This window comes from Anas platyrhynchos, chromosome 2 (assembly GCF_047663525.1).
Source record: "Anas platyrhynchos isolate ZD024472 breed Pekin duck chromosome 2, IASCAAS_PekinDuck_T2T, whole genome shotgun sequence".
Taxonomy (NCBI): domain Eukaryota; kingdom Metazoa; phylum Chordata; class Aves; order Anseriformes; family Anatidae; genus Anas; species Anas platyrhynchos.
In genome coordinates, this window is record NC_092588.1 from 129,610,582 (window position 1) to 129,634,875 (window position 24,294).

At 33.9% G+C, this 24,294-nt stretch overlaps 1 protein-coding gene across 1 annotated transcript in view; it reads left to right on the forward strand.

Moving 5' to 3' along the window:
• Positions 1 to 6,006: 6,006 nt before the first annotated feature.
• The window catches only part of DGKB (diacylglycerol kinase beta), a 402,254-nt gene continuing 383,966 nt past the window's right edge, over positions 6,007 to 24,294 (forward strand). The window contains exon 1 of the mRNA XM_072033589.1: positions 6,007 to 6,104. The gene's annotated coding sequence lies outside the window, so the exon portion shown is untranslated. The remainder of the gene's footprint in view (positions 6,105 to 24,294) is intronic.

Below are 24,294 nucleotides of genomic sequence, written 5' to 3' on the forward strand. Positions count from 1 at the left end.
AATGCTTCAGGACATTATCTTGCCTTACAGTGCCTGTCAGTAGTGACTCTCCAGTCTCTCAGGCTTCCTCCACACAGCAAGTTTTGTCAGCAGGAGCTGTTGTCAGAATGACCTTTCCAGTCTGAGATACCTGTCCTGAACTTCCTTGTTGCCTTATTCTCAGAGGTCTTGGCAGTGTATCCATCAATCTGTGAAAGGAGGCAACCAAGCCAATAAAGCCATCATGGCTCAAGTGCTGGTGCTGGCCTCTGAAGCAGTCTGTTTGCGTACTTCAGTATCAGTCACTCAGATCTTTCATTTGATCAATAAACTCTAGAGATAGTGAACACTGAAGTCAGGTAAGCACAAAATGTTCCAAAAGTGCTAGGGCTGTAAGAAATTTAAGGTTTTTGTTTGTTTGTTTTTTAATGATATTTTATGGCATCCCAGCAAAAAATGTCCAACCTGTTTAGTCATGTAATGTCCAGATTATCAGTTAAACTAAACCACAACTAAAATGCTAGTTTAGAATGAATTCCTTACTTTAGTTGCATTTCAAGACAAGGAAACTAATTTTAATTTATACAGCTGTTCAGACTGGTGGTATTAGATATAGAATTCCTAGAAGATATGGCCAAACTTGTAAGATTTGCTTCAGGATTAGTAAAATTACTTCAATATCTATAAAATTGAAGGAAAAAAAAAAAAAAAAAGAAAAGGAATGGAAACTTTGCTGGAATAGTGATCTAGGTAAGACCTTTCAAAATAGAACAGGTGACAATGGTACCAAACTTTTACAATGATGAGAAAAATATAAAAATTACACTTGAACTCTATGCAAGTAGCAACTGGGAACAGCGTTTCTAGATGAATAAAGTTGGGGAGCAGAAGGTTGAGGGTGAATGCCACTGCACATCACTCAGTCGTGTTCTTGACAAGGCACCTAGTCTCTACAGAGCCAAACCTTCAAAACACAGCAACCTTAAAGTCGCAAATATAAAATTCTTGATTGAATTATGTTACAGTTTGGTAGACAACAGAGACTGATACAGTAGATTTTTCTCTCATGCTGCCTTGTTGCATGTCAATATTAAAAATTAGCTTCTTCCTGTTTTATGTAATATCTAGAAATAGTTGGTGAGGAATAGGGCAGCAGACATAAAGCAAGAATGCTCCAATTTATTTTCAGTTGAAATAAAACAATATAGATTCTGAAGATTTGCAGTTAACTGATGCTAGAGCCGTGGAAGGTGGCAGTCTGAAACACGTTATGCACCTTTTATTAAAAACAAACAAACAAAAAACAATAGTGCTTTAGCCGTGGAGTTCAAAGAAGCTGTATTTACCCTGTAAGTATTGGTTGTAATAGTATGGTGTCTGGAGTAATTGTGAGGAGAATATATTCAGCATCCTTACCAACAATATCTGTGCAGCCTGCTACACATGAACTATTTTGTTATGGGTTAATAAATGAATTCTGTCTATTCCACATACACTTTGTGTTGAATTAACTCTTGATACAATAAACACGTTATTTCTTTATGGAAATGCTTCACAATAAGCAAGACAGGAGCAATTTCACTTTTTAAACACAAACACCACCAACAAAAATCAGTCCTTGATAGCTATTTGAAACTCCAAGTGGGTAGCTTCTCTTCTTCAGTACACTAAAGACAGCATAGCACGGTTGGTTTATTCATTTCAACAACCTTTTAAATTTGGGGTCTATGGATTCAGATTGATGTACATTATCAGATGCCAGTATCAGATGACTATAAATTCATAGGTGTTTTGAGGGATCACTGATGTTCAATGATACCTTGTGAAATGGGTGGGGAGGATTCTGATGAAACAACTGACTACTACTGTTATTCGTTCATTTAATTTTATGTTTAATTTTATGTTATTTACTGTTATTTTTCGTTTAATCTGCCATTTAATTTTGCCCTCTGAGATCTCTTAACTGGTGCTATTTTGGTAAAATTTATTCCAGACCTAACATCTACAACATCATTATTTATTTGTAACAAGTTTTCATATGAAGTTTTGCTATTAATATTTCATAAAACTTAAGAGTGATGAATTGAAGGGTTATTGACTCACTAAAACCTCATGATCAGTAACATCTCTCTCACACAATTCTTTGATTATAAAAATTGAAAGTATCTGGGAGACTTCCCAGATACTATATACTTGGAGACTTCCCTGGGATGTATATGATTCCGTATTAAAAAAATCTGCAGTTTAAATTCATACTTATATCATTAAACATTCTCGTTCACTTCATTGTTTGTAAATAGTCACTTCTGTTACACAGATATAACCAGAATAAATAATCATTCAGAAATGTCAGCTTGCAAAGTTGAACTAACTGTACAAATGAAGCCTAAATGCACTTTATAATGAAGAGATCAATTTTTATTTATGTTTTAACACAAGTAAATTGAAATTCTATGTATTGTCATCACATGCTTATTTTAAGACTAAACCAAGTCAGCGATTGTCAAGGGTATTTTTTTTAGTGGTTAAAATTGCTGTGGTTTAGAGTAAGGGATCATAAACCTGGGGTTGCATATATTAAATTACTCTATGATTAATAGTATAGAGAAACAGAACTAGTAGGGGATTGCTTTATGATTCTGTTGAGAATAGGAAATCTTTTGCTTTACACTTGCTTTTATTTTAGCACCTGAACGTGATCTTCACTGATAAAGATACCTAAACCAAGTCATATGGACAAAAAGAGCTGAAATACCTCCTGTGATGAAAACTTTAGCATTGTTTTTAATGCAAGAAAATATACTGCATATCTTTCTAAACCAATTAATTTTGTTGCTCTAACAGCTTATTTAATGAAACTGAACACCAGTTTCAATTGCCTTGCTTTAGAAATTTTTATTTTATTTTATTTTTTTCCTGGTCTAGTTAGAAAGCTCACTGTCTGCTCTTTCTGTCAGACTTTTGAAATCACATTTTCCTCTATGTTTGCTGTTACGGTTGATTCTGAACAAATCCATTTAAATGTACTGTTTGCATGGAAAGTATGTGGTTTCAGTGAGGAAGATATGATAAAGATTCAAATATTGTTGTACTAATGAAAATTCAGGGAATGTAAGGTTTCAGTTTTGTTGCCAGAGTTTATTTTATTTTATTTTATTTTATTTTATTTTATTTTATTTTATTTTATTTTATTTTATTTTATTTATTTTATTTTATTTTATTTTATTTTCCTACGTTTTCACAGTTGTTCATATTACTTTTTAGAAAGATTGTTTCAAATATTACCATGATGTTTATAATGAGCTCATTCAACTTTTAAAGCAGTTGGTCACAGAATGATTTCAGATCAATACTGAACTTCTGTGCTGTATTATTGTGTAAGAGAACAACTTCCTACGTAGGGATATCAGTGAAGAATGTAGCATCAAAGTGTGGCAGCTGATAGATGCTATCTTTTTGCTGGCCGTTTGGATGAGTAACCTGCTAACAGAACATTTAATCCATTAAACACAAACATCTTTAAAAATAACTACTAAAATCTTCCAATATTCATAACACGCCTAACAATATTTTTGCAACATAGGCAAAAAAAAAACTGTTAAATAACAATTATGTTTTTAATCTTAGTTTATTTTACAAGGAAATAAAATGTGCTTTAATTTGTTTTGAGTTCTTAATCTAATATAGATTACAATGTTTATTAACAATTTGTATGGTTAAATCCATAAGGCTGTTTTTCTATTTAAAGTATATGCACACTATGATGACAAATGTACCTGACTGTGTCAAGTACCAACTCACAGGAAAAAGGAGTCCTCTATTGCTCATGCTTTATAATATAGTCCTGGACAAACTCTTCACAACATATAATATAATAATTTAGGGATAGTAACAAAAAAGCCTGGGGCAGTCAGGCCTCCCATTAACTGTTGCTGGTAGAAAAGAGCCTAAGTCATGTTTATCACATAGTAAAATAATCACATTTGAAAATAAAGATAGGCTGCCACATTTTATTTTAGGGTTATATTGAGCAGAAAGGGTATGTACTGCAACTCAAATCCTTCTGTATATGCTTTTTTTTTTTTTTTTTTTTTTTTTTTTTAATAAAATTTGGTCTATGAGAGGACTTTTAAAAATGTAGCTTTGTGTAAAACAAGGATTCTATTTTTTTCCTTTTCTCCATTCTCCTTTCAATTTGAAGGAATTAAAAATCAATTGAAAGGAGAAATGGAACAGAGAGAATCCACATACTTGTAGCTGACTGAACAGATGGTTGTTTTGTTTTGTTGTTGTTAAATTAAATAAGGTATTCATGTGACTAGAGATTTATTTTATTTTAGTTCCCAGCTGAATTTAATAGTATCCAACCAACTAAAGAAAGTACTGGGTTATACCAAAGGTTCATTTCATTTAGTATTTTTTCTTTATCATTGGCCAGTAGCATGATTATACTGTAACTCTTTTTAGATTATATACATATAAATATATTTTAATATTTTTGTTAGCACTAATCTAGGGCCTTCCTGAGAAAGAGGCTATGGTTTGGCAATCTGTGAGTAGGTATCAGGGAACCTAATTCTTTTGTGAACCAGCCTATCTTCTGAACTTCAAAGCCTGTCTTTGATTATAAGCTCTTTGGTTACAGCTATTTTATTAATTATGACTAATAATATTTATTTTTTTTCCTAAACCTAATATTTGATCATTTGATTGGATGTTATCTATTGTTTTTAACATATATGAATCCATATTTACCACAAAAACATGAGATCTTCAATATGTCAGAATATGTTGGATTTATGTATGAAATCTCATACATAAATGAAATCTCTTTAGAAACTGGAGAGGTGTATTGGATTATTTTCTACTTAATATGCTAAATAATAATTAAAAAAAAAGAGGTCTGGTTTAAGATTCAAGCTCCTATCAATAGCTTATGAAGCACATATTTATTTTTTTAATAGTCTTGCTATTTGAAGAAAATGTTTGAAATTAACATCAGAGTATATTATCTGTACTCTGAAAAGTATTTATATTATCAACAGAAAATACTACATTCTGCACTAATTTTCTTTGGCAGATTTAATATAGAACCACAGAATCATCTAGGTTGGAAGAGACCTCCAAGATCACCTAGTTCACCCTCTGACCCAATGCTAACCAGTCGTCCACTATACCACTAAGCCAAACAAAGAACAATGGCTAGATGTGTAAAAGGTGAACTGCAGCCTTTACCTACCATGAATTCCTAAACAAAAATCAAGCAACATACCCTTTCTGTTCCAGAACTTCATATCATGTAGCCGTTAGTGAAAATGTGCAGTTTCAGAAAGGTGACAAGATGTAGGTTGAAAATAGGCACTTAAATATTACAATAAATTTAAGAATTACAATGAAATTGAGGGTTTTGCAGGTTTTGGTTTGTTTATTTTAGAGGGCATAACTATATTTTGCAAGAAGATACTGTACAACTGAGAATATATGTGGGAACAGTTTTTGCTCCTTTTACAGTTTCTACTTCTTGTGTATATGACTTTACCCTGTAAGAAGCTTCACTTCTTATTTTGAAGTCACTTCTCATTTTTGACTATGTGTGCAGAGTTACAGAATCAGACCTAGGAGGTCTGTTCATTATGGTAGAAAATGCTTGAGATTTTAATTTGTGTACAGAAATTTTACAGGCATACTTTTGGTGTTTCTTTTGTTGTTTCCTTTTTTATTTTTTTTCTTTTCACTCCTCCTTTCAAGGCTGCTTACGATCAGAATTGATATAGTCATATTTGGATTAAGGAATGGTATAAATAATCTAATGAAACATGAAAAGGAGACCAACACAAAATACATTCAGGAATCAACACTGATGTTTTCTCCAGATAAATTGCTGTACTGATTGTCATGAAGTATATTGATGTCACTGTCACTATGACAACATTATGACAAGAACTAGTCACTCTAGGCTACCTTGCAAAAAGGATCTGTCATATATATATATATATATATATATATATATATATATATATTAGAAAAAGTAATAGAAATTATTATTCGTTTAAGGTTAGATGATTTGATATAGATATCGGATCAAGGTATTCTCGAACCAGTAACAAGCTAGCTTTTCAAAACAGGTAAGAGCAATATACTATTCATACACATGCTTTTATTTCTCAACTAGTAAAAACAAGAAGAAATTGCATTATCTGAAATGTAAGTATTTGAATATTAAAAAATAATAATAATATTTTGATATATTTCTCAAAAGTAGAACAGGATTTTATATTTTTTTAATCTGACAAAGTAAAACATTTAGAGATGGAATGTGTGTAATTTAACTTCTAAATGGATTAGGGTTTGGGGGGATTTTTTCCTGTAATCAATTGCTTCTCTCCTTTTCATTTAAAATAATCTTTCTACCCTTATGTATTTCTGGTTCTGTGCTGCTTCAGCTAAGCCATGGGACCTGTGTACAGCACTTCAGTTATATTTCCATATATATATATATCCATAGACCTAGTTTATTTTCTGCTTGTGAATCTATTTGATTTCTTATGTCTCATAGATTTTAATGTCTGAGTTTTGCCACATCAGAAATACTACACTGGTGTTAGGAAAAAACCTTGTGAAAATTGTAGTCTGTAGAAATATCAAAAGATTAGTAAAATTCATAGTATCTCTAAGTTCATTTGTCTACATCACAATTTTTGCAAATATGTTCACAAGACATAGTGCTGAATTTATTAACTGTTTAGAAACACATAGTATCAACACAATAATAGCTTGCAAGTAAACCTAAATCATATTTTCCTGGAGGTATTTGTACTCCTAATAAATCTTAATCAAGTCCAAAACTCATATGGGGAGTCCTTTGTATGTTTGCTTTGCTGTCTTTTAAGCGTGTAAGCTGAAAAAAACATCTTTATTAAGCTCTAGCTACCTTGATCTTTATTTCAGTTAAAACAAATTTAACTGATGATGATTTATAGACATGTCCAAACATATTTATTTTAAATAAATGTTTACTTCAAAAGAGAATTTTAATTATTTAGCAAATACAGTATTTAAATAACTTTAATAAGGACAACAGTTAAAGTTTTATATCATCTTTTTTTTAGGGTTATTCTCTGAGATGACTTTAATGTGAAAACTGGGCAATCCAAAAAGTTATCATTTAGATGACATTTTTTGTTGAAACATAACTAAGTAATATAACATTGAGGCAGGATTTCTGAGTTTGAGGGTAGGCATAAGTATTCAGCAGTTAAAAAGAAATCCCTTCTAAAGGGGAAAGCTGCCAGGAAAACAGCAATTAGTACACAATACATAGAGTTCAAACTGCAACCTCCCCCTGCCTCTCCCTTCCCCCTCCCCTCCCACCCCCCAAAAAAAAAGGGAATATGATATCTGCTTTTAAAATGAAGGTCCTGAGCTCTTTAGTGGGTTAGTTGTTTTCCTCAATTCCTCTGCATTTATTTATTTATTTATTTGTTTGTTTGTTTATTTCCATCATAATGTGTTAGTCTGCTTGCTTTCAAGGTATTTTAAGCCTGAATTAAACTTCTCTTGTACGGGCACCCTAAGTGGCCAGATTGACATTTTGATTAACAGACTGAAATAAAATCAACTGAACATATAACTTCTGTATAAAGGGATCAGTGGTAACAACAATCAAAGTAGATTATATGGTCTACACATAATGTTCTCTGGCTCTCTTTCACACTGTACCATGTGAGAAGATCATTCTGTTGGTGCCTTGTCTCTAAAAGGGACTTAGAAGTGAATGATTCCTTCTCCTCTTCCCAAATAGCATGCACTCAATTAAAATGCTGCATCTGAAACATCTTGCTTTAGTGCAGTATGAACACAAGATGGGCAGTTGCCCTGTGGATGGATCTTTAGCATAGTTGAGGAAACAAAATGCCAGGGTATTAGACTGCAGGAGGTGGCTTTTCCCATAGAAGGACCTGAAGAAACCCTGCTGTGGATGACAAAGACTGAGAGGTACAGCAGCAAGGGCAGAGAGGCTGCTCCCAGAGGGAGCACAACTTGTTTTCTCTCCACTTCTTTGTTGGTTTCAGAAAGGTGTAAGTCCAGCTCCCTTGGGCTCCAGCCTAGTTCCAGCTTTTTCTCTTCCAGCTCTTTTCAGGTCCCAGCCTTGTGCCCTTTGGATAGGAAAATTTGGTTCTGACCACACTGCTGAGAGACCTGGAGCTGGTTCATTCACCTCACTGTCAGAGCTCAGACAATGGTTGGTTTAACTCTGGTCTTGCTTTAAAAGGTCTGACAAATTGCATCTGGTTGCTGCTGAGTAGTAGTGGTATTAAGGCCTTTTTAACATTTAAAATCTGTTTTAAAATGTTCAGTTATTTGATGACTAGAAAGACAACTCATTAGCTTTATTGTGATCAGTGAAAATAAGTAAATTGTGCATTTTTGCACAATTTTACAATAAGTAAATATTGCATTGTGCAAGTGAAAATTCTGATATTGAAATTTTTTTTGAGAAACAGTGATGTCAATGAAATTACTGTTTATTGTATGAACATGCCATTCTGGTTTATCTGCATGTTTAGTTCTCTAAAATGTTACATAAATATAGAATACAGTTTGTAACACTTGCATGATTTTGACACTGGAATTTTCATTTTCTTAGACAAGAATAAAGAACTACAAATGAGAATGGATAGACAAAGTAAATCAAAGTTTACCTAATTAGACCAACAAATGTTTAAGTGATATAAACAGTAATCTAATTAGGAAAATGTAAAAACAAGCTGCAGTGAGTGCTCACACTGATATATTTTATGGGTCCACTGTATGTTCTGATAACAAAGTATATATCCCAGAGACCAGGAAAGGGATTCATAATCAAACTAATTGATATTACCTGTTATGTGCTTTAATTTGTAGCACAAATCTTGAAGCTAAATCATTCTTTAGCATTTCAAATTAAGCTGCTTTTGAATGGTTTACTATAGTTCTTCTTCATTTCCTGAATTCTTCCAGGAGTGTTATTCTGTAATGTTTTCAACAGGCAAACAACAGAAATAAAAACAAATATATTTTTTCTCTATAAAAATAAGCTATAATCTGTGAGTTTATGCGTTCTTGTTGTTGTTCTAGACAAAACCTTAGAAATCTTTAGAAGTACTCCCATTTTAATACCCATGAATGACTCTGATTTTTTTTTTTTTTAAGTTTTGAAAATTTTTTCTCTTTCTAATACAGTAATACCTAGCTGGAGTAATATGACTATGACCACCACGCTCTTCAGAAGGATTGAAATAATTTTGAGTCTAGACCAGAGCAAGAAGAATGATAGGTTGGAAAAACATGACTGATCATGAAAATTTAAAGAAAGCAATTCACATCATTCTGTGAAAGAAAGGTTATTAGCTGTTTGGAAATCAAATGCTACCAACATTATCAGACTAAAGAGTACATTTTGTAGCAAATAAAGGTATTAGGGAAAACTTTTCATCTCTTAGGACCAAAGACTGGAAATGTAGAATCTCTCATTGGAATTTTTTGCTTCAAAATAAGCTGATAAGAGAGTCTGTTATAAAAAGAGGTAGAATAAAAATAGTTAAGTATATCAAATCTAAATTATGTTAAGAGATGTAAGTTTAAGTGTAATTCTGAAATAGTTGTGTAATAGTGGTGCCTTTTTAATAAGCATTTCTACCTGTTGAGTATATTTTAATTGGTAGTTTATGTTACTTTCAGAATGGATGATTAACTGACTTTAATTATCTAAGTAAACACAGATGACAGAATGAAGTTGATTCTGTTCTTTCTTTCATTCTTCAGGAGAATTACCAAATCCCTGTATATATGCAAAATCAACAAACTGCAAAACTTTAAGCAAGGTCATAATACAGATCCCATACCTAGTATTGCAAACGATGATATACAGGTTACAAAGAACTCAGTTTGAGCCTCAGCTTATAATATAAATACATAATGGATAAGGCTATACATATATATATATATACACACACACACACATATATATATATGTAAGTCATAAGCATGTAATTAGAATGGAAAATTATTTATTTATTTTAGTGATTTTCCTTCTTTAAAAATGTGTTTTTATATAACCATTCATATTATTTACATGTGCCTGTTTGATGATTTTGTGTGCCTTCTCTCTATATATACAACTGGCTTTTCATTGATGTTTCTCTCTTCAAAAACAAGAGGTAAGATGATCCTCTACTTTACTTTGCCACTCAACTCTGGTGTAAGTTCTTTTAACATACTGGATATTTCATACAAATTCACAATCACCTTTCCAGAGAACTAGCTGAGAAAGGAAAAATAACTATTACAAGTGTTGATGGGTTGGCAGTTACTGGAAAGTCAAAGAACAAACAGGCATTAGTACAGTCATGAACTGCTTCTTCTCTGCTTTGTACTGTGCCTTCTTTCATTGCTCCTGTCTCAAAGCCTGTGAAGACGTTTCATTGCAAGAATTAGTTATGGTTTTAGATACTTTCACTTTGCATCTATTCCTTAGACCTTTCATTTGTTAATGCCTGCCCCATTCAGAATGTGGGTCTATTAATGAATTGTCGTAAGCCTTGGTTTTGAAACATGTGACAAAATTTCACATTCAGATTTGACCATTTATTTCTGCAATACATCTATTTATGAATGTGTAACACACCATGCACTTTCCATTTTTTCTAGAGGAAAGATATAAGTAGTAACCATAATAATGGATATGAAATCATTTGTACATGAAATGAAGAAAAATATATCCTTCTACTATTTGAGAAATCGTATTTGTCCTAGTGTATACACAGAGCCTTATTTTCCCAAATCTTTGTTTTCATCTCCTTAGACCCAAAAAAATATTGATTGATGTAACACTGTATTGCCACTGCAAGTCAGTGCAAAACATACCATGTATAATCTTATATATGACAGAGGTCAAATTCTGATAAAGAGCCTTTCTTTAACTCAGTCCTGTCAATACTCTCCACTATTGTCTTATTATAGATATATATATATATTTTAAGGGTTATTTCTCTCAAATCCAGTAGACAGAATTAGAATCACAGAGTGACTGAGGCTGAAAGACACCTCCGGAGATCATCTGGTCCAACCCCTCTGCTGTTTTCCAGCTGGGTGGTCCCAGTATGTCCTGGTGCCTGGGGTTGCTTCTCCCCAGGTGCAGGAGTTTGAACTTCCCCTTGTTGAATTTTGTGAGGTTCCTTTCAGCCCATTTCTCCAACCTGTGAAAGGTTCCAGATTAAGATGAAAATTATGAGAGCAATACAATTTCTAAACTATAGTTTTGAAAAAATATATATGTTTTTAAAGTAGATTGTGTTTGTAAATCAGATTGAAATTTGTATGGTGCTTTGCATGTTTTAAGGACTGTGTAACTACTAACTAGTCTTCACCTCTAGCATACAGCTAAGCATTGCCCCAGTTTTATGACCTTGAAAAGTGGTAAGAGAAAAAGTTAATAATGTAGTCAAAGACCAAAAGTAGATGAGAAACATAAGAATTTAGAAAATGTGCTTGAAAACGTGTCATCAGCCATATCGGATGCACTGACCTGTTAATTAGTTTGATTACAGTTTTGACTATAGTCTTGATAAAAAAGAAGTGAAGTGGAAACAGATATATAATTTTTAGCATAGAAAATGTTAGCTGTAAGGGACCATTCATAATGTATAACGCTGTTAGTGAAGTGGGTTTTTTTGTGTGTGTGTTTTTCTTTCTTTCTGATTCTTCAGAATATTGAACATTAATATTATTATATATTATATTTTTATATATTTTATATTACTTATATAATTCTATATTAAATATAATTTATATATTTATATATTATATATTTATATATATAAATGTATTTTTATATATTTATATAAATATATTTATATAATTATATTATATATAATATAGAATTCTATAAGTAATATAAAATATATAAAAATATAATATTATATTATATTATATATATTATATTTATATTAGATTATATTTATATATATTTATATTATATTATATCTTATACAATATAGAATTATATAATGTAATATATAATATATATATTATATTATTTTTTCAGTTTCTTCAATGACATCTTTTGAATTTACATAAATTATTTCTTCTGATTTTTTCAGGTATATACAACAGCTTAAGAATACTTTAATTGCTAAAAATGTAGGTTATATTTTCAATTAATTGTTAAGGAGAACGTTTTATTACTCAAGCTACATGCAATTTTTTAATCTCAACATTCAGCTGAAACATTCTCAGAGGGTTATGACAGAATAAGCTGTAATTCCCCTTCCCTTTCCTTCCCTTTTTCAGTTTGACTTCCCATGTTTGTTTATTTGTTTTTGCTGTACAGAATAGATTTTTCTTCTTACACTTGATTTCAGCTTTGTTAAAAATAATAATCTGGAAATTACTGAACTGACAGTTAATATCAGATAAATCATTGGATTACCTCAGTCATAGTAATAGACTCATTCATACATCTAATTTGCCTTCTGTGTTTAAAACCACAAAACAAGCAAACAAACAAACAAAAACACTATATCAAGATCCAGAGGTTTACAAATGTGGGTCAATGATTTATGCCTCAATCCATCAAGTTGTAACAGGCCTTGTCTTTGGCCCTTTCTTCCTCTCTCACAGAAGTACATTTCCATGGCCTTTCCCACCTTGGTGGGAGAGCTTCTTGAGGGGAGCTGCTGTCTATCTCCTAGGTATATAACTATGTAGATATGCTGGCTCTGTGTAGCTGGTCTGGTGTGCATATCAGACCTTCCTCTCCCTTCAGCAGTGAGTCACCAGTGACAATGATGCATCTTTTGTTCTTTACTGGGGAGGTTTTAATGCAGCGGGTAGTCTGATTAGACTTTGGTGAAACCTCCACGTAGGAAGAATCATCACCCTTACCATTGTCCAGTTGTCCTCGCAGAGCAGTATACCTGTTCTGCAGGGGCAGCTTGGGAGGTAGGGGAATCACTGGGCAGATGCACCTGCTATGCTTGTATCACCAAGCAGGGACCTTTTGCCATTGTCCCCTGCCCCACAGTTCATTACCATTGCTGTTAGGGGGAGCAGAGGAAAGGGGGTTCACTGTAGCAGGAACTCTGTGTGCCTGCTGGTCCCCTACTATCATCTGCTTGCAAGGCAATAGGGGGTGATGTGTTTCTTGTGTAGCCTCTGCTGGCTGTCTAAGCTTCAGGGCTGGTATTCGTGGTGTCTCACCCCGGTGCCTTTCTTTCAGGCCTGGCAGGGAGTTGCTCCACCAGTCTGTCTCCTGCTCACACTCCCTGATAGCCCTTAACCTTTCCACCTCCTCCTTGAGCTCTGCCACCAGGCTGACCAGGTCATCCACCTGCTCACACCTCACACACCCGGTGTCTCTGACACCGTCAGATGGCAGCAACTGGCTCAGGCATGCCCTGCACACAGAGACCTGAACTGCCCCATTTTTGAGCGGGCACTCAGTCTGGGTGGCCACAGACTTTCTAGAAAGAGCTTTCTGCCTAGTGCAGACTATGGTGGCTTAGCTATAGGTAGACAGCCAGTAGATGAGCTGTCCTGAGCACAGACAGATGCTCTGCCCTCTCCCAGTGCGCCCTGCCTGCGTGCAGTGCCGTGCCAGGCCGTTTGCCCATCCTGGTCGCCATGCTACCCAAGGGCTGCCTTTGAACGGCATGGGAGGGGGCACTGCTGGCTTCGCCTACACCTCATCAGCCTCCCTAGTGAGGGCTGCCGGGCCCTGGCAGCTCCCTCAGTTGCCACGAGTGGTCCCGATGCCGGAAAAAAAAAGCCCTGCCTGCCTCGATCCCCTGCTGCACTGCAGAACGCGTCTGCCCCGGAGCTGATCACCTCCGCGAGTGGCTGCAAAATGGTGGCAACCCCTGATTTGGGCAGGAAGTGCTCGAGGGCATAACCCTTCTTGCTTTTGAGTGAAAGCGCAATGGGCACCAACTGAAATACAAAGAATTCTGTTTAAACATAAGTTTGTTTGTTTGTTTGTTTGGTTTTTTGAGGGGGGTCAAATACCAGAATGGGTTGCATAGACAGTGTGTGGAGTGTCCATCTTTGGAGATACGCAGAGCACGACTGGACATAGTCATGAGCAATCTGATGTAGTTTACCCTGCTTTGAGCAACAAGCTGGAGTAAATGATCTCCAGAGGTGCCTTCCAGTCTCAGCAATTCTGTGTTTTGGGTTGCCTTATGCTTCTAGACCACACTCGAATTGCAGCATAACTGTTGATAGAGAAAAGAGGTAATCCAAAATATTATCTATGATATTTTCATACAGTATTTCAATCAAAAATCTCTACAAACTTAGACTGAAAAACTTGTCAAAACAAATGAGTTACAGCAACATTATTTTAGAATTGTGAACAAGTTCCATATTTTTATAGCATAGGGGAACTCTATGATAGATAAATGATATGATAGATAAATGAGATAGGTAAATGACACAAGACTTTGTGCATTAATATATCCTTAGTTTTTAAGGATCCTTCACAACCAGGGGAGACAAACAAACAAACCTCACTTGTTTGGCAATAGTATTGGTCCACCACAAGTTTTCCTGTATGAATTATTTCATTAAACACAAAGAGCTACAAAAGACGATCTGAAATGTGATTCACTATTTGTTGTTGTATAGCACCATGTGCCCATCTTTTCTAAATACTGATGAGAAGAAATCAAAAGGATCTGAATCTAAATACTATGCATTAGCCACAGTAATGTGCATTCCTCCTTCCCTGCATTCAAGCTGCAGATGAGGAATGAAGCGATATAATAAATAAGCAGGATTTTCTCTCTTCTTTTCCCCCTCAGTTCTGCAAATATGTTTTTAAGCTACTGCCAGTCAGTAATTAGGATTTTGTTTTCAATGTGGTTATGGCTTTTTAAACTTGCATATTTATGTATACATGCTCCAAATAAACAAAGATGACTTCACAGGTTTTTCTCAAGGGATTTCCTAAAAAGTTGTGTCCAAAAGAAATAAATACATTGACTATTCGGGCACAAGGGCTGCTACTCCCCAGGACACAGCTGCTTTTGGGCCAAGTTAATTGTTTCTCCCCACAACATGACCTCATCGCATAAGACCACTTCATAAAGAAACACATATCAGCTAAAATCTGTTTTTAGAAAGTAGAAGGAAAAGAAAATGCTTTGTTGTGTTCTGTGGTGTCAGTGCTGCTCACAGTGAGGAATTAGGTTCCACTCTTCAAGGAGAAATCATGAGTCAAGGGGAAACAGGTCTGCTTTTAGAGATAAGTTGGGAAAATTTGTAACTCTTACTGGTTTTATGAAGAGGAAAAAAAAATGTTCAAAACAAGCTTTATGCTTTTTGTAATCTACGTAATTTCTTTAGCTGGTTCTTGTCTCTTGGTCTCAGAACATAGAAAGAAAAGCTCCTCTAACATCTTGCATTATGCATGAAAGCTTTAATCTAACTGTTGGTGTTTAATATTTTATACTGGATGCTAAACTTCAGATTGTGAGAAATACTGAAGATTAAAACAAGAGGTGCAGAAGAGACTAGAGAGATGGAGAGACAGTATAGAGACAAAGAAATGAAGAACTACTCAAAGCCACAAACAGAACAGCACAGCAGCTTGTTTGTTTTTTTTTTTTTTTTTTATGTCAGCGGGTGCTTTGTCTAAGGATATGTTCTTCCATTAAGAAATGTGTATTGTTACTCAAGAGGCATACTTTGAAAAAAAAAAATCTTATGTTCTAAATAACACAAAAAAGCAAGTTGTATAGCCAGCTCTGTTTAAAATTATCCTGGCATAAGCCACTTCAGTCAAAGTGCAAAATTAAGGCTCTCACACAATAGAAAAGACAATTTATGATGATTCCTGTCACTGAAGTTGCTTGTCAGTGTTGACAGGCTTGAGATACTGTATTCTGTCTGAAACCTTGTCAGACAAAAACACTGAAATGAAATAAAACACTATCAATGGAATACTAATGTTTTCTTCGCTGAAGTGGGCTTTATGCTTCCCTAAAACTGAATGACTGTTGCTCATTGTCAAATAGGATTAACACCTTTAGCTGAATATTTCTCTATTCTTTACCAAACCTTTGCAAACTATTTGCAAACTATTAAAAATGCACTTAGACGATATATTTCTTGAAGACATTTAAATCTGTTACTGGTAATACAAGAGAGAACTGTTTGTAAACTTCCCTGGCTTCCTCTGCTGTTGTGTCTCAAAGAAGAGCATGTCTCAGACATCTGTGAAAAAGTGGAGTAGCTCTAAAAATAATAATAATAATAATAATAATACTGTGTTACAATACTCATTACAATAATAATAATACTCTGTTACAATACTCATTACAATAATGCTAAGATTTATTTTTGTACTTTCAGATAGAGTAGTATCTCTGGGTTAAAAGCTGTTTTGAAACCCTCACCCGTGTTTTGTAGAGAAAATGGTTTAGTGTTTTCTGGTTAAAAAATAAACCAGTGATTTGTAGGCAAAAGAAACAAAATGTTCTCAATGCTGAAGAGCGTTTTTATGTGTTATTTAACTCTTTACCTTTTGAAAGCAAAAAAAATTGAGAACTCTAAATTCTTTTGCTTGTTTACCTTCATTTTTTAGAAACATATTTTTGAGTGCTTTTGAAAGCTATTCTGCCCTGTGTTTTTTAATATTATGTAACATATTCTCCCTCAATACTCTAACTACAGTGCATGTAGAGAATGACAACCATAGGCAAGCAGTGAAGAAAATGAATTATATGTCAATACTGCACTAACTTTGGCTCCAATGATTTTGGAATCCTCTGCACTTCCATGTTATAAAGAAATGCTTATTATTTGTTGAACACCAGGGAAAGCTATGAACTCTACAAGATGAAAAATGAATGTCAATTTTGCCCTAAGCATCTGCCACATACAGTAAAGTCAACTTGGTTATTGAGTGTAATATGGATGCCCTATTCTTCCTATATGGTTAACTTGATCAGTTTTCTCTCCATAATTATAGAAGCTGTTAAGAGTGGTTTGGCTGAGAGGATTTTGTCAGATGAACTGAGTCAAATACATAGTGAAGCAAAGTGAATGTATTCTCATTTCCAATTCTCAATTGAAGTTCTTGATTTAAAAAAGAATTGTCAGGTCATGTCATTATATGGTATGGATCTAATATGTAAATTCTATTTCAAGAGAGAACAGTGAAAAGACTCCAGTGAGTTGTCTTTCAGGTAGAATTTTTGGATTAATTGATTTTCCAATCTTAATTTTGATAGTTAGACTTGCCAAGCATTAGAGCACCGCTAGCAAAAATAAATAAATACAGTTATTGTGGGTTTTATACTTGCTGAAATGTACGTATAAACATTCACTCTTACTGAACATATTTTAGATTAAACTAAAAGTCTTATTCATGTTCTAATTTGGTCATATTTTTAATTAATGAAATGGGCTATAGAAAGATTTTTTTATCCCATTTTTCCCCTATGACATTTCTTACAATTATAGGAACAGACATAAGTGTCTCTAAAGTAATTGCGTAGTATCTGAGTCATCAAATGAAGCTTGATATATGGATATTTGCCACTGCAGTAATGAAATTCTTTGATTAGAGCTAGTCAGTTAGAATTCAGCAAAAATAAGCTGATTCCTATTTTTTTATATTATGTCAATAATTACTTAATGTTCCAAGGCATAGACTGACCAAAAAACTTGTTAAAATTCTTTGATAAAGTATCTTTTGTCCTCAAACCTGAACTGCTTACAAATAATATATATATATATATTAATTATTTCTTAGAAATAGGTGAAAGTTCTGTGAACTGACTTTGAATATTTTTTTCTCTGAAAAACAGAAACTATTTTCATATATATTTACTTGTATTTTATTTTTTCTTAATTGCATTTTATGTCATTACCTAAGCATCAGACTGATGCCTGATCAGAAGTCAAGTTCCTAACTTCTGTAAGCATTTGATATAGTGTTATGATATAGTTATGATATAGTGTTATGAGTTAACGTCATATCTCCAGATGCAATAAATATTTATAGAGGGATTGTTTATTACCATGTGAGACCATAACTGACTTCTTTGCAGGCTGTAGAAATGTCCCTATGGTTTAATAAGCGTGTTAAGAGTTAGGCTTTTAAGTTTGTGCTATCAGTGGCCTCCTCTGTACTCAGCTAAGACAAAAATGTGACTCTTAAGCACAGCTCATGCTATTCTGAGAGGTCAGATGACTCACCCTCTGTTAATGCTTATATCTTGCAAATACCTGTGAAAAGAACTTAGCAGTCTGATTTTTAAAATGTATATCAACAACATAAACTTACACATGGTGTTTCAGAGGCATTGTGCTATCCCAATTCAAAGAGATTTGAATGACTGAAAAAGTAGGTTAAAATGACATTTTAGACTGTGTACAAATGAATGGATGTCAGGTCAAGCAGAAAAGTGCTGAAAAAATTCCTAATACCATTTTTTTTTTTAATGTAAAGTGGCTGTTTAAACAGGCTGTTGTTATGAAGTTCTCACTTGACAAAATCAAAAATTTTTTAGTTGGCTTGAATAACAGCTTGAAGGGTTAGTAAATTGCTGAAGGCTAGATTGTGCAAAACTTATTTGCACAGATGAGACTTTTGTCATGTAAGCTGCTTGACTGAAAACAATGAAATTCCCCATACAAACATGTTTCATCATATGATTTTCATATGAAAATCTTTTTAGTCTAATCTTTGAGTTTATCAATATAGATTGATTCGGTGGAATGAAGTGAATGCATAAATTGTTGACCTCTTGATGATGCCAACATAAATACCTCTAGACACTGGTTTAGCTTCTTGTAATTACCTGATATCTTCTTGGCATAGAGCATTGTGGGGTTATTCTACGGGATAGAAACCCTGTCATTTTTCCCATAGCATAATGCACATGATATTGTATCTCATGTATGATATTATTCTTGCCAATGAGGCCAGTGTTGAAAATCATGCTGCTATCCTGCTATCAGATGTGATGATCTCGGTTCAGAAACCCCATACATTTCCTCTTTATTTGGTGATGATTGCGTTAAGAGAAATGAAGACAAAATTACTAAAATAGAAAGTAATATATGTGTTTTGTGGTGAAATTAAAATATATACAGAATTTGCTTGCCAGATTTCAGTTACAGTCCATTTAAAAGAAATGTTTGCCATTGTATGCTAATTGCATAAAACTAATCCCATCTAAAGTTTAGAAAGGGTTGGCACAATCCTCACAGATTGATTTGATACAACATATGGGTTAATCCTGGGCAGTCATTTATGGACCCTTATGTTTGGTATGAATGTGTGTGATGAGCCATTAGCCCATCACACTGAAAGTTTCAATTACAGGTGGACTGTAGGAGTGGCTGAGTTTCAAAACTGATGCTCAGTGTTTGAAATAAAGGTGAAGCCTACAATAGCAGAACTGTAGCAATAGCAGAACTGTAGCAATCTGCACTCAGTTTGGGGGATTTCAGATCTTTCAATTTTTCCTTTTTAAATATTATTTAGGAGAGCCATAATGTTAATTTAATGAACTATGACGATTGTCTTGAAGATTAAGAATATAGTGGAGATGGACTACTCAATTTTAGTTCTCCACTTAGAGAATATTCTGAGGTACATAATTCCATAATTTGTCAGAGCAATTAAAAAAATAAAAAAATCCTATGGTATAATTTATGTTTGTAAGCATGGGGGGAGGGTTGGGACAACATAACACACAAAACAGAAGTTGGTTTACTTCTGTCTTGACTGTTGCTGAAACCCATTAGTACTAGGTCCAAGTGTGCAAACACTTTGCAGTTTCCTCTGCCTGTTGCAGTTAGGTTACCTAGAGAATGTTGCCAGAGCTCTTCCCTTCCAAATGTGTTTGTTCTGCTGTGCAACCTGGGCCCATGTTCAGTCATGTGCAATAGAGTTTGTGTTCCTGGTTCTTTATCTATTTACCTTGAGCTTCCTGTATACTCTGTGATTTTTTTTTTTTCTAAATGGGGGCATGAATTTAATATCATTGGTTGAATTACTTGACTTTGGAATTTAAGAACTTACCTGTTTTTCATTCCAAGTTGGATATCTAACTGGTATCCTGTTATCCAGTTATTTAAACAGTTATTGGAAAAAACAAAACAAAACAAAAAAGTCAATATACATGGAGAAGTAAAAAAAAAAAAAAAAAGTAAAAAGCAAAAGAGCTTTTTTTTTTTTTGAATATTTAAGTATGGCAGCTTTATTTACTCTGACAATGAAATGTTGCTCATACTAATGGTGACTCACTTAGTGTTTTGCTGAGTCTCTGTGATTAACAAAATACAATAACAGTACAAAATTACTGTAATTTGGGGCTTGGATCTATGACACAACTCTACTTTTCTGTTTGCTTTTCTTTGGGGCTGAAAAGGTTGGATGCCTATAAATAGGACATGATCCAATAATCTGTAGAATTGTTTGTCCTTCGCTTTTGAGAGTCTGTGACATTTTCCTTTGATGATACCAAGTTCAATAGCTTTAGAGAAGTAAAATTGTGCTGTAAGGAAATAGTACCAAGACTGATTTCAGCTCCATTCCCACTTTTCTGTTAATACTTGCAATTTATTTCTATCATCATTTCCATGAGCCAGTTTCTAGATGGCGTATTGTTTGTTGGGGGTAGGGAGGAACATTAAATCTACAGGTGGGTGTCTTCATATTTCTCTCCCTCCCCCTTCTTCCCCAGGCAATATATACTACTGCCCTAATAGTAACCTAAGAAGTTGTTTGTCCTTCTGAGAAGAATGGGGTTCATAAATTTATCCAGCAATCTCAGTAATTTCCTTTTTTTTTTTTTTTTTAAATTGCTTGCACTAGGCAATTTCTTCTAAGATCAATACAAAGTTTCACATAGTGATCATTACAGTTTTAAATTTTGTTAGTGGCAATCAGTTTAAGTACAATAGTTCTCATTTGCTACACAGCATCTACAGGGGATCAGTTAGGCTTAGTGGATTGCTTCTATTTTTCAGATAGAAGAGTGGTGTTTTGTATGTCATAATTAAAGTAACATTTGTATAGAAATATATTTCCATTATTTTTTTCTTTATTTTAGAGCATTCAGTGTACCACATGGAAAAGAAAAAAAAGTTCCAATGTGAAGCCTGTGTGTATTGCAAGCCATAGTCAGTTAAGATGCTGTTAACCTGTTAACCATCTCTGTTGACCTAAAATACATCCCTGTACTAGTCTATGAACTACAATCCATTCTGAATGATGCAGAGAGTTTGCCATATAGCAAGATACTCGCACTTGGCTGTCTATATCCATGTTTAGGCATAAAAATTTTAGTGAAATAATTGTCAGTGGTTTTGAGCCTTGGCAGCTGCTATTGGCTTGGAGATAATTTTTAGTTACTCACTGTTTCTGGAATCATTAATGATGGTAGATGTCAGTGAGTGGGTTGAACTTGAAAAAATTGAAACTTTTTAAAAGGGAAAAAAAAAAATGGAAATACGAGAATTTAATCGTGACTTGGAATCAATGCAATCTCATTTGTCTATTCTAAAAATAGCTGTTGCCATGAATAGTTGTTACTTTTTAGCATGTTAACATCTAGGCAGAAAGTCAGGAGATTTAGTTCATTTACATACAGAAAAATAACTTGCATTATATGCATTGTGATGATTAAGGGAAATTTAAAGTACAGCAGTTCAAGGTCAGCTATTGAAGTATGCTAATCCCCCATATTAGAAACATATCATGTTCTAGTTACTCCACTATTCTATGTCTCAGGAAAAAAAAAAAAAAAAAAAAAAAAAAGTGCTATAAAAGGTTTAAAAGACTGGAATTGATTGAAGGCAAAATATTAAAGAAGAACAACAAGGCCAAAGTAGGGTTATTACAAGAACAGTGGTGGTTTTTTTTTCATAGATTCCCAAGAAAATACGGCCATCTTAATGCTGTTGACTTCACTTTACCCATCTTTTGTGTAGGCAGACCTCTATAGTTGCTGTCATTCACAAAGTAAGTCAGGAATGTCTTTCATCCTACAGCTACATTCCTGTATAGGAGTTGTACCCTTAGGTTAATTCTTTTTTAACCAGTACCCTTTGTGATACATGTTATTAATAAAATACTCATAATAAAATGAACAATGGCTAATCCTTAAAAAAAAATAAAAATAAAAAAACATTTTTTGGCTTTGAAAAAGTGGTTGGCTTTGAAAAAGTGGCCTTTTCCATCCTGTTGCATCCTTTGATAGGTACTGGATTATGATAACTTCCCTGTGTTTAACTACTTCTGAGACAGTTGACATAACTTATTTCAATCTTTTTTTTTTTTTTTTTATGACAAAAAATAAGGCTAAAGTCTGACATGAGGGTCAAGGGCAAATTCCCACTACCTCTCCCAGTAACTGTATTAATAACTGACCACCATCTTTGCTGGTTAGGACATGGTTATGACAGGGGAACTTGTCCTTCCCTCCCTGTACAAGGCCGTGGGGTGTGGGCATGCCTTCCCCACATACACCACCATGATACACCTGTTAACTTTTTTTTTCTGTTTTCAGAGGCATGGAAGATGCTGGGGAAACACAGAGCTGGGTAAACCAAGATGCTCTCAACCCAGCAGAGGAGGGTGGTCTAGTGGGAACTCATGCTTGTTAGCTCAATAAACATGTCTTTGTCACGATAGATAGACTAGTGTAAAAGAGTTTCATGACTTCCCTCTCCCCCACATGTCCCACGTTTCCCATTTTGCTCCTTACCCTGTTACATAAGCCAGTAATTGCATCTTTAAAGGCTGTGTCAAAAAGGCTTGATCTTCCATTCCTTCTATCTTAAGCTTTTTGAATCTGGATCTCAAGAGAATAGCAGAAATGAAACTGTTTTGCAGTAGTTGAGCAGAGTCTGGAGAGGTTTTCTGGCTGTATTTGCACATATAAAATTAGTTCTAAGATAACTAGTCAGTTGCATGCCTCAACAAACCTCATCCTGACAACAAGTTTGCAATATTCAAGAAATATATAATGAAATGTACAACTAATTTTCTTTAATTCATTTGATTAAATGAGCATGAATAATAAAATTTTCAACAGTGTCTCACTGTAGCAGGTGAAGTATGTTTATTTTTATATATATATATAAAAAAAAAATATATAATGAATATATAATATTTTAACAAATGTGTTTAAATAGTCTTTTAAATAATTATATTTCTCTAATCAAAAAATTACAACAGTTTAAATGTTTTGGCAAGATTTCTTTCTCTAACAGGTAAGAAACTCTTGTTTCTCAGTGGCTTTCTTTCCCTTTTTTGGGGAAACATCAGAAAGACGTAACATTTTTTACTTACTATTACTGGTGAAATCAACAGAAGCATTGGTAGAATTTTTCATTCCCTTGTCTTCCTTTTTAATTAACATTAAAATCAAATTTGGATGTCTCTATACTGAGTACTACTTAATTCCTGGACTCACTATGTTAAAATCAGCACATCAGAAAGGTAAGTCATATATCTAGTGCTTTGTATATTTTGTTGTTTTCATTGCCCAAGCAGGGTAAAATGGCAATAAGTAGTTTAGATCATGGGGATCTTTACAGTTATTAAATATCCTTATTACAAATAGGGATGAAAGGAACATTTTTGTTTGTTCCAATGATTTCAACATCTCTTTAGATGATGTATAAAAAATAAGTGTTTCAGATATTTTCTGAAGATTCATTAATTTTATTAGAAAAGTTTAACTATTTTTACCAAGATAATTTCTGTTTAACCAAATACAAAAAGCTGGAGACATGACTGTCCTATCTTTCATGAATGTATTCCATGCTCTTGTGAAGGTAGGAACAGTTGGCTGTCAAGCTTGTTGGTGGCACTAATTACTCCATGTTTCTTACATAAATTCTGCTTACATGTGTTTCAATAGCATGCCATTTTTCATTCGAGAACTCTTGAAATTCATTACCCTCTCTGAATCTTAAATGTAGCTGGTTGTTCCCCATCTTGCATTTACCCCCCTTGAAGAACATATGCTGAAGCTGCATCGTGGTAAGGTTATCAGTCAAAGTTTGTATCATACTTCCCCTACATTAAGATAAAGCAGTTTTGCAACTTTCATTTCTGCTTGGACAGAAAATTGTTGCAGAAGGGAAGCTGAGGGTTCAAATTCTGCATGCCATGAGGTAGACATTTCTCATTTAAAAAAAAAAGAAATATAATTTAGTTTTCTTAAATTAAGCATTTCTGATGTACCTAAAATTCATGCAACACTATTATCTAGGCAGGCTGCTTTGACCATAGAAATTGTTGAGACT